At 48.2% G+C, this 12,387-nt stretch overlaps 1 long non-coding RNA gene across 3 annotated transcripts in view; it reads right to left on the bottom strand.

Annotated features, from left to right (window-relative positions):
* LOC134911442 (uncharacterized) overlaps window positions 1–12,387 on the bottom strand; it is a 133,394-nt gene that overhangs the window by 119,916 nt on the left and 1,091 nt on the right. The window lies entirely within an intron of this gene.

Below are 12,387 nucleotides of genomic sequence, written 5' to 3'. Positions count from 1 at the left end.
TTTTGGTTAGATCAACACAGAGGACTCGTGGACACTCGCTCAGGTTAGAGGAGAGGAGATTCCGCACAATACGGCGTAAAGGCTTTTTCACGGTAAGGACAATACGTGTTTGGAATTCCCTGCCCGAGGGAGTTGTAATGGCGGAATCTGTCAACACCTTTAAGAATGGGTTAGATAAATTCCTAATGGATAAGGATATCCAGGGGTATGGTGCATAGTCATGCATTATAGTTACTATAAATAGGGATAAAATGCAATGGCTGACAGCAGCATCAGTCAGAAATTTTAGTCAAATCATCATGCATAGGACACCACAAATAGGTTGAACTCGATGGACAATTGTCTTTTTTCAACCTCAGATACTATGTTACTATGTTACTATGTAGTAACTGTATGTGTGTTTGTCTGTGGTTTTTCAGGTGTAAACTGTTGATATACTGTATGTGTACTATTGTGATACCACATGTGTAGTTAATAGTAGACACCAGCGGAATCTGCACATAAATTTAGGCCACGCAGTGTGAATTAACCGGGCTTGTCTGTTTATTGCGGCATGCAGAAATACAGCAGTACTCACAGTAATGTATAGTGAACTGTCTGGTCATGTATAACAGTGGTATGCAGGGTAATTAGGGTGATCTCCTTAGAGCTAAGTACTACACAGCCATACAAGTACTCAGTTGCCCCTGTTCCATACTTGCCTGACCGCCCTGAGTGGTAGGGAGACTCCTGAAAATTGGGTGACGCTCCCAGCCCCCTGGAAAGGTGGGCAAGTCTCCTGCATCCCCCTTCAACCATCCACAATAGAGCCCAAGTGGGTGGTCCGAGGAAACCCCGTGCTGAATCCTGCTGAATCGCATCATCATAGCCCCGCACTCCATTATACAGTGCCTGTTTTCTCAGCACTGTAGAGCGGGGGCGGAACCATGACCAGACCGCTCTGGTCTTATATCCAACTGGTGCAACTAGTATATACAAACAGAATTAGACTACATCCCTGTGCAGAGAGAAGAAAAAATATCAGGTATACAATTATGTGAGCAATTGGCAAGAACAGTCATATTCACTGCAGGCGGCTAACAGAAGTGACAGTGGAAATCAAGGATAACAAAGGTCAGGTCTGGATTCAGGGAAGAATAGGGAAAACAAGCAGGTCAAATAACGGGCAGACTTCAAATTGAAACAGAGCTCAATGCCTAGGGGTAGCAGAACAGATTTATAGTAAATGATCTTAAAAATGACGTTTTTTGGAGGATTTCCACATCAGATAAACTTCTTCCGTATGAACAGAGATCCCTCTATTTTCATTTGGCAAAGCTCTTTCCAGTCACACTCACTCTGTACCCTAATCTGCTCCCTCCAATCCTGCTCATCCTCGCACCACACTCTGCTCCTGTACCCACTCACTTTGCAGCACTGTAAGCCTACTCACCTCCATTCAGCTCCCCCCCAGTTCCACCTAAGTGACAATTAGACCTCTGCCATGGAATCATCTCCACGTGACTCTTAAGTGCCAATAAGACCATCACCATACCATCAGATTCTCACATGCCCCTTAAGCACCATTTAGACTTCCCCCATGGCATCAGACCCCGATTGTCGGAGTCATGGTGCTTCTGCACGTAGCTTGCAGCTGCTCCTAGCACCTCTCCACACTGACTTTGAATATGGTATTATGCAGTGAAGTCGCACCATGCCGTAGAAACAGAAAGCATGCTGAGCAGAATGAGGAGGAGGCAGAGCTGCACTGCTTCCACGATGTGACCAACTCCAAAAAATAGTTTACCAAAAACCAAATAAGATGGTCACATCAGGCTGGACTAAAGGGCCACAAATTTGCGACGTCCCCTTGCATGGCTCGCTTCGCTCGCCATGCAGCGGGCAAGGTGGCTCACTCCACTACCGCTGCGCTCGGCACAGGTTACTGTTCCCAATCGTAGTCCACGTGGATGGTAAAGTGTGAAAAAGTAAAAAAAAAATATATATTTTTTTTTCTCCAAAGGCCATGTCGACCTTTTCATGTGCCGACATATCCCGCGTCGACCATTTTCATTTGTCGACCATTTGTCCATGTCGACCATGTCAATGTCAACCAATAGTGGTCGTCCTAATGACTGTCGACCTTAACACGGTCGACCATCGAAACGGATACCGCACAATGGGGGTCATTCCGAGTTGTTCGCTTGCTAGCAGATTTTAGCAGCATTGCACACGCTAGGCCGCCGCCCTCTGGGAGTGTATCTTAGCATAGCAGAATTGCGAATGAAAGATTAGCAGAACTGCGAATAGAAAATTCTTAGCAGTTTCTGAGTAGCTCGAGACTTCCTCCTACACTGCGATCAGCTCAGCCCGTTTCGTTCCTGGTTTGACGTCACAAACACGCCCTGCGTTCGGTCAGCCACTCCCCCGTTTCTCCAGACACTCCCGCGTTTTATCCTGGCACGCCTGCGTTTTTCCGCACACTCCCAGAAAACGGTCAGTTTTCGCCCAGAAACACCCACTTCCTGTCAATCACACTCCGATCACTTCAACTATGAAAATTCTTCGTTAGGACGTGAGTAAATCTACGAAGTTTTGTGCTAAAATACTTAGCGCATGCGCACTGTGTACCATGCGCATGCGCATTTTTACCTTAATCGCTCCGTTGCGAAAATCGGCAACGAGCGAACAACTCGGAATGACCCCCAATGTGGTAAAAGCACATGCACAGTCTGTCAATAATCGCTGAGTTCTGTGGAATATCGGACTTGCATCCATCTCTGAATCAAGCCCCATGTCCTTCCAAATTGGGGGGACCAAAACATTTTTGAACACAAAAATGTCTGCCTTCGTCTTTTTGTTCCCCTGCCAACCCTGGAAACCTACAGTACCTCTGGTGCGGGTTGTACTACGGGGTGGAGTTGATACCACTAGCGCACGCAGGGGGGGTTTCTGAGTACCTAGAAACCCCCCCTGCCGTCCAATCCATCCCAGCTGACCGATATATTTTTTTTTTTTTACCGAGACGGAGAAGCTGGTCAGCAGCTACCTCATATTTACAGAGGCACAGGCAGCGTGGCTGACTCCTCTGTAGGTGGAGCTGGAGAGCACAGCTCCTCAGGAGCAGCAGTTTCCACTTTCCGTGGTACTAGTGCTGGCCGGGAGAAGCACTCTCTTCCTCCATCCCGGCCATAGTCGCAGGTAACACATCATACATAGATTAAGCTGCAGTGTGTGTGTCGCTATCTGCTGACAGCTGCCGCCTGTATTTATGTGTATACATATTTTTAAGTGGGAGAGGGGGAAGGAAAGTGTGTGTGCTATTTAGTGAAGCATGTGTGTTTGTAATAAGTGAAAGAGGTGTGTGTATAAAGTGAAAGGTGTGTGTGTGTGTGTGTGTGTGTGTGTGTGTGTGTATATATAGTGAAAGGTGTGTGTGTATTTAAAGTGAAAGAAGTGTGTATCAAGTGAAAGGTGTGTGTGTGTATATAAGGAAAGGTGTGTGTGTGTGTGTGTGTGTGTGTGTGTGTGTGTATAAAGTGAAAGAGGTGTGTATCAAGTGAAAGGTGTGAGTATATATAAAGTGAAAGAGGTGTGTGTGTGTGTGTGTGTGTGTGTGTGTATCAAGTGAAAGGTGTGTGTATCAAGCAGGGCCGGTTCGAGCGCTTGCAGCGCCCCGGGCAGGCAATGGGGGCGTGGCTTCATACAGGGGACGTGGTCAGTTACGCCCCCTGTACAGTATAAGCGCCGCTGAAATGATGTGCGGTGCGCGATGACGTCATCGCGCACCGCACAGTAAATGTCCTCTCCACGAAGGGAAACTTGACGCTACGCAGACCGGGCAGCGGGGGGCACAGCAGCAGCGGATCTTGCCATGGTGCTGCGCCCCGGGCAAAAGTCCTGCTTGCCCGTGGCAAGATCCGCTACTAGTATCAAGTGAAAGGTGGGTGTGTATAAAGTAAAAAGTGTGTATAAAGTAGTGATGTGCACCGAAAATTTTTCAGGTTTTGTGTTTTGGTTTTGGATTCGGTTCCGCTGCCGTGTTTTGGATTCGGACGCGTTTTGGCAAAACGTCCCTGAAAATTTTTTGTCGGATTCGGGTGTGTTTTGGATTCGGGTGTTTTTGTACAAAAAACCCTCAAAAACAGCTTAAATCATAGAATTTGGGGGTCATTTTGATCCCATAGTATTATTAACCTCAATAACCATAATTTACACTTATTTCCAGTCTATTCTGAACACCTCACAATATTATTTTTAGTCCTAAAATTTGCACCGAGGTCGCTGGATGACTAAGCTAAGCGACCCAAGTGGCCGACACAAACACCTGGCCCATGTAGGAGTGGCACTGCAGTGTCAGACAGGATGGCACTTCAAAAAAATAGTCCCCAAACAGCACATGATGCAAAGAAAAAAAGAGGCGCAATGAGGTAGCTGTGTGACTAAGCTAAGCGACCCAAGTGGCCGACATAAACACCTGGCCCATCTAGGAGTGGCACTGCAGTGTCAGACAGGATGGCAGATTAAAAAATAGTCCCCAAACAGCACATGATGCAAATAAAAAAAGAGGCGCAATGAGGTAGCTGTGTGACTAAGCTAAGCGACCCAAGTGGCCGACACAAACACCTGGCCCATCTAGGAGTGGCACTGCAGTGTCAGACAGGATGGCACTTCAAAAAATAGTCCCCAAAACAGCACATGATGCAAAGAAAAATGAAAGAAAAAAGAGGTGCACACTTTAACAAACCCATAATTTCAGCGACAGGGTCTGCCACACAACTGTGACTGAAATGACTGGTTGGTTTGGGCCCCCACCAAAAAAGAAGCAATCAATCTCTCTTTGCACAAACTGGCTCTACAGAGGCAAGATGTCCACCTCCTCCTCATCGTCCGATTCCTCACCCCTTTCACTGTGTACATCCCCCTCCTCACAGATTATTAATTCGTCCCCACTGGAATCCACCATCTCAGGTCCCTGTGTACTTTCTGGAGGCAATTGCTGGTGAATGTCTCCACGGAGGAATTGATTATAATTTATTTTGATGAACATCATCTTCTCCACAATTTCTGGAAGTAACCTCGTACGCCGATTGCTGACAAGGTGAGCGGCTGCACTAAACACTCTTTCGGAGTACACACTGGAGGGGGGGCAACTTAGGTAAAATAAAGCCAGTTTGTGCAAGGGCCTCCAAATTGCCTCTTTTTCCTGCCAGTATACATACGGACTGTCTGACGTGCCTACTTGGATGCGGTCACTCATATAATCCTCCACCATTCTTTCAATGGTGACAGAATCATATGCAGTGACAGTAGACGACATGTCAGTAATCGTTGGCAGGTCCTTCAGTCCGGACCAGATGTCAGCACTCGCTCCAGACTGCCCTGCATCACCGCCAGAGGGTGGGCTCGGAATTCTTAGCCTTTTCCTCGCAGCCCCAGTTGCGGGAGAATGTGAAGGAGGAGCTGTTGACGGGTCACGTTCCGCCTGACTTGACAATTTTCTCACCAGCAGATCTTTGAACCTCTGCAGACTTGTGTCTGCCGGAAAGAGAGATACAACGTAGGTTTTAAATCTAGGATCGAGCACGGTGGCCAAAATGTAGTGCTCTGATTTCAACAGATTGACCACCCGTGAATCCTGGTTAAGCGAATTAAGGGCTCCATCCACAAGTCCCACATGCCTAGCGGAATCGCTCTGTTTTAACTCCTCCTTCAATCTCTCCAGCTTCTTCTGAAAAAGCCTGATGAGGGGAATGACCTGACTCAGGCTGGCAGTGTCTGAAATGACTTCACGTGTGGCAAGTTCAAAGGGTTGCAGAACGTTGCACAATGTTGAAATCATTCTCCACTGCGCTTGAGTCAGGTGCATTCCCCCTCCTTTGCCTATATCGTAGGTAGCTGTATAGGCTTGAATGACCTTTTGCTGCTCCTCCATCCTCTGAAGCATATAGAGGGTTGAATTCCACCTCGTTACCACCTTTTGCTTCAGATGATGGCAGGGCAGGTTCAGGACTGTTTGCTGGTGCTCCAGTCTTCGGCACGCGGTGGCTGAATGCCGAAAGTGGCCCGCAATTCTTCGGGCCACCGACAGCATCTCTTGCACGCCCCTGTCGTTTTTTAAATAATTCTGCACCACCAAATTCAATGAATGTGCAAAACATGGGACGAGCTGGAATTTGCCCAGATGTAATGCACGCACAATATTGGTGGCGTTGTCCGATGTCACAAATCCCCAGGAGAGTCCAATTGGGATAAGCCATTCTGCAATGATGTTCCTCAGTTTCCGTAAGAGCTTGTCAGCTGTGTGCCTCTTATGGAAAGCGGTGATACAAAGCGTAGCCTGCCTAGGAACGAGTTGGCGTTTGCGAGATGCTGCTACTGGTGCCGCCGCTGCTATTCTTGCTGCGGGAGGCAATACATCTACCCAGTGGGCTCTCACAGTCATATAGTCCTGAGTCTGCCCTGGTCCACTTGTCCACATGTCCGTGGTTAATTGGACATTGGGTACAACTGCATTTTTTAGGACACTGGTGACTATTTTTCTGACGTCTGTGTACAATTTCGGTATCGCCTGCCTAGAGAAATGGAACCTAGATGGTATTTGGTACCGGGGACACAGCACCTCAATCAATTCTCTAGTTCCCTGTGAATTAACGGTGGATACCGGAAACACGTTTCTCACCACCCAGGCTGCCAAGGCCTGAGTTATCCGCTTTGCAGCAGGATGACTGCTGTGATATTTAATCTTCCTCGCAAAGGACTGTTGGACAGTCAGTTGCTTACTGGAAGTAGTACAAGTGGTCTTCCGACTTCCCCTCTGGGATGACGATCGACTCCCAGCAGCAACAACAGCAGCGCCAGCAGCAGTAGACGTTACACTCAAGGATGCATCAGAGGAATCCCAGGCAGGAAAGGAGTCGTCAGACTTGCCAGTGACATGGCCTGCAGGACTATTGGCTTTCCTGTCTAAGGAGGAAATTGACACTGAGGGAGTTGGTGGTGTGGTTTGCAGGAGCTTGGTTACAAGAGGAAGGGATTTAGTTGGCAGTGGACTGCTTCCGCTGTCACCCAAAGTTTTTGAACTTGTCAATGACTTCTGATGAATGCGCTCCAGGTGACGTATAAGGGAGGATGTTCCTAGGTGGTTTACGTCCTTACCCCTACATTATTACAGCTTGACAAAGGCAACACACGGCTTGACACCAGTTGTCCGCATTTCTGTTGAAATAATTCCACACCGAAGAGGTGATTTTTTTTTGGTATTTTGACCAGGCATGTCAATGGCCATATTCGTCCCACGGACAACAGGTGTCTCCCCGGGTGCCTGACTTAAACAAACCACCTCACCATCAGAATCCTCCTTGTCAATTTCCTCCCCAGGGCCAGCAACACCCATATCCTCATCCTGGTGTACTTCAATAGTGACATCTTCAATTTGACTATCAGGAACTGGACTGCGGGTGCTCCTTCCAGCAGGGGGCGTGCAAATGGTGGAAGGCGCCACCTCTTCCCGTCCAGTGTTGGGAAGGTCAGGCATCGCAACCGACACAATTGGACTCTCCTTGGGGATTTGTGATTTAGAAGAACGCACAGTTCTTTGCTGTGCTTTTGCCATCTTAAGTCTTTTAAGTTTTCTAGCAGGAGGATGAGTGCTTCCATCCTCATGTGAAGCTGACCCACTAGTCATGAGGAACATAGGAGAGGGCCTCAGCCGTTCCTTGTCACTCCTTGTCGTAAATGGCATATTGGCAAGTTTACGCTTCTCCTCAGACGATTTTAATTTTGATTTTTGGGTCATTTTACTGAACTTTTGTTTTTTGGATTTTACATGCTCTCTAATATGACATTGGGCATCGGCCTTGGCAGACGACGTTGATGGCATTTCATCGTCTCGGCCATGACTAGTGGCAGCAGCTTCAGCATGAGGTGGAAGTGGATCTTGATCTTTCCCTATTTTACCCTCCACATTTTTGTTCTCCATTTTTTAATGTGTGGAATTATATGCCAGTAATATATTTATCAATAGCAATGACCTACTACTATATATACTGCGCACAAAAACTGAAATGCACCACAGGTATGGATGGATAGTATACTTGACGACACAGAGGTAGGTAGAGCAGTGGCCTACTGTACCGTACTGCTATATATTATATACTGGTGGTCAGCAAACTGTGCAAAACTGAAATGCACCACAGGTATGGATGGATAGTATACTTGACGACACAGAGGTAGGTAGAGCAGTGGCCTACTGTACCGTACTGCTATATATTATATACTGGGGGCCAGCAAACTGTGCAAAACTGAAATGCACCACAGGTATGGATGGATAGTATACTTGACGACACAGAGGTAGGTAGAGCAGTAGCCTACTGTACCGTACTGCTATATATTATATATACTGGTGGTCAGCAAACTGTGCAAAACTGAAATGCACCACAGGTATGGATGGATAGTATACTTGACGACACAGAGGTAGGTAGAGCAGTGGCCTACTGTACCGTACTGCTATATATTATATACTGGTGGTCAGCAAACTGTGCAAAACTGAAATGCACCACAGGTATGGATGGATAGTATACTTGACGACACAGAGGTAGGTAGAGCAGTGGCCTACTGTACCATACTGCTATATATTATATACTGGTGGTCAGCAAACTGTGCAAAACTGAAATGCACCACAGGTATGGATGGATAGTATACTTGACGACACAGAGGTAGGTAGAGCAGTGGCCTTCTGTACCATACTGCTATATATTATATACTGGTGGTCAGCAAACTGTGCAAAACTGAAATGCACCACAGGTATGGATGGATAGTATACTTGACGACACAGAAGTAGGTAGAGCAGTGGACTACTGTACCGTACTGCTATATATTATATATACTGGTGGTCAGCAAACTGTGCAAAACTGAAATGCACCACAGGTATGGATGGATAGTATACTTGACGACACAGAAGTAGGTAGAGCAGTGGCCTACTGTACCGTACTGCTATATGTTATATACTGGTGGTCAGCAAACTGTGCAAAACTGAAATGCACCACAGGTATGGATGGATAGTATACTTGACGACACAGAGGTAGGTAGAGCAGTGGCCTACTGTACCGTACTGCTATATATTATATACTGGTGGTCAGCAAACTGTGCAAAACTGAAATGCACCACAGGTATGGATGGATAGTATACTTGACGACACAGACTCGAGGTAGATAGAGCCAGTGCCAGATTAAGGTCCAAATGGGCCTGGAGCTGAAATTTCAAAAGGGCCTATTATGCGCTGCTGCTGGAGGTGTGACTAATGATGTGGGGGCAGTGCCGTAACTAGGCATTTTAGCGCTGTGTGCAAGAAACGACAGTGGCGCGCCCCCCCTCCATGTAAGATAGGGGCAGTGCGCGCCGTAGGCGCGCTTCAAATTTATAGGGGCGTGGCTTCACGGGGAAGGGGCGTGGCCACAAAATAATAGCAATTCATACTACGGTGCACAGTAGCGCCACTACACCAGGTAGAGCCCCTTTTATACATTACAGCAGACAGCGTCCCCCTTTTTACACATTACAGCAGCCAGTCCCCCTTTTTACACATTACAGCAGCCAGTCCCCCTTTTTACACATTGCGGCAGCCAGGCCCCCTTTTTACACATTGCGTCAGCCAGACCCCTTTTTACACATTGCGGCAGCCAGTCCCCCTTTTTACACATTGCGGCAGCCAGTCCCCCTTTTTACACATTGCGGCAGCCGGTCCTCCTTTTTACACATTGCGGCAGCCGGTCCTCCTCTTTACACATTGCGGCCGCCGGTCCCCCTTTTTACACATTGCGGCAGCCAGGACTCCTTTTTACACATTGCGGCCGCCAGTCCCCCTTTTTACACATTGCGGCAGCCAGGCCCCCTTTTTACACATTGCGTCAGCCAGGCCCCCTTTTTACACATTGCGTCAGCCAGTCCCCTTCTTACACATTGCGGCAGCCAGTCCCCCTTTTTACACATTGCGGCAGCCAGTCACCCTTTTTACACATTGCGGCAGCCGGTCCTCCTTTTTACACATTGCGGCCGCCAGTCCCCCTTTTTACACATTGCGGCCGCCAGTCCCCCTTTTTACACATTGCGGCAGCCAGGACCCCTTTTTACACATTGCAGTCGCCAGTCCCCCTTTTTACACATTGTGGCCGCCAGTCCCCCTTTTTACACATTGCGGCAGCCAGGACCCCTTTTTACACATTGCGGCAGCCAGGACCCCTTTTTACACATTGCGGCAGCCAGGCCCCCTTTTTACACATTGCGGCAGCCAGGCCCACTTTTTACACATTGCGGCAGCCAGGACCCCTTTTTACACATTGCGGCAGCCAGGACCCCTTTTTACACATTGCGGCAGCCAGGCCCCCTCTTTACACATTGCGGCAGCCAGGCCCCCTCTTTACACATTGCGGCAGCCGGGCCCCCTTTTTACACATTGCGGCAGGCAGTCCCCTTTTTACACATTGCGGCAGGCAGTCCCCTTTTTACACATTGCGGCAGACGGTGTCCCCCTGAGAGAGAGAGAGAGAGAGAGAGAGAGATACTTACCTTCTCCCCGCTGACAGGCTCCTCGTGCTGGCAGCTCCCTCGGTGCAGGCAGGTGAGAAGGAGGAGGAGGGAGGGGGAGCAGGGAGCCGCAGAAGCGCTATGTCATTGGTAGTAAGCGCCGCTGCAGCATCCCCCTCTTCTTTCGTATTGGCTGCCTGGCGCTGCTGTGGATGCTGGGATGAAGGAACCGCATCCCAGCATCCACAGCAGCGCCGGGCAGCCAATACAGAAGGAGAGGGGGATGCTGCAGCGGCGCTTACTACCAATGAAATAGCGCTGCTGCGGCTCCCTGCTCCCCCTCCCTCCTCCTCCTTGTTTGCTGCCCGGCGCACACAGCAGAGGCGGCATGTAATGAGTCAATTTGACTCATTACATGCCGCTGGCCGTGCGCCCTCAGGGCAACTGCGCTGTGTGCCAAGCCCACTTTGCACACACGTATTTATGGCCCTGTGTGGGGGAATGACCAGTGGTGTGGGGGAGTGGTCTGCGTAAATGGGCGTGATGTGAACAAAATTAAGAAAAAGGTGCCTACCTATAAAGGTGAGAAGTCCGCCAGTGAAAAGGCATCCTCCCTGCGGCATCCGCTCCAGGAGACTTCCAGGGCCGCTCCCTGAGTTCCCGGCTAATGACGTCCCTCCCCCCAGTGCGCGTGTTGTCATGACAACACTCCACGCTGGATGGGAGCATGTGGGGTCCATGCAGGGTGCTTTTTTCAAGGCTCTATGCTGTTTGTTCTACAGCATAGAGCCCTGAAGAAAGCGCCCTGTGCGGCACTGAAACGTTGGCAAGCTATGCCCTAATTGCATTTTTGCCACACTAAAGCACTATTTTTTTCACCAAGTCCACTGAGTGTCGCATGGTTCTTATACATCGTGAGGAGGGAAGTGACAGCCCCACTCCAGAGCAGACATCTTTTGTCTGCTTTGAGAAAGTTGCTCGAGTGGCACCGAAACGTAAGCCACATGACTTTGATGTAATGATACTTTTCCACTAAAGATTTTCTACATCTACTTGGAGTGCCGCAGTTTATTCGACACATTACACATTAACTGCTCAGTGATGGCACCCTGCATATAAGGATTCCAGCAAAGAGTGCTTTTTCATTCACATGGACTAATATATATATCTGGTAACAAAGGGGTTAGGATATGTCCCTGCGCACAAATGCCGCCAACCCAAGGTCTATCCTAGTGTGTCACCTAACACACTGAAATAATGCTAGAAAGGGAATATTAGAATAATCCCTAGGTGGCGCAAATAGTAAAAAGTCCAAAGAAATTACCCGTGTGGGCTAAAGTCCGTTCCTTTTCATACAAGTGAGTTCATATATGAATCCGTCGTCCAAAGATGATGTATGAAAAAAAACACAATATAAACACAAATGTTCAGTACAGTCTCTGTGGGTATTAGAGGAACAAAATGTACACCCAGGTTCCTTCGACTATTCAGTACTTGGGATGTGCAGTTCTACTCGTAAGGTCCACCTCAGTGACTCGCATAAATGGACTGCTTACATGTGCTTACTTCTAAAACAATTGTATAAATCACATCAAGGTTTCTTTCACCCATACAAATGCAGTATCCAAAATAATCAAGCACCCACGAGTAGGTCTCTGGGTATATAGGATGCTCACGTGTATGCTTACTTCAAGGTGCGGTGTACTTTCACATCAAAGGTTTCTTTCGATGTTTTCCGCTGTCTTTCTCCTCTATTCCTTCAATTTTACTTCATGCTCAATAAAAAGCAATTATTACCAGCAGCCTATCGTCTTCCCAGCAGCAGCAAAGCTCCCCCCCACACGGGTAATTTCTTTGGACTTTTTACTATTTGCGCCACCTAGG

The sequence above is a fragment of the Pseudophryne corroboree genome, chromosome 4 (assembly GCF_028390025.1).
Source record: "Pseudophryne corroboree isolate aPseCor3 chromosome 4, aPseCor3.hap2, whole genome shotgun sequence".
Taxonomy (NCBI): Eukaryota; Metazoa; Chordata; class Amphibia; order Anura; family Myobatrachidae; genus Pseudophryne; species Pseudophryne corroboree.
The sequence above is the reverse complement of the archived record's forward strand: the minus strand, read 5'-3'. Positions and strand labels throughout refer to the sequence as shown.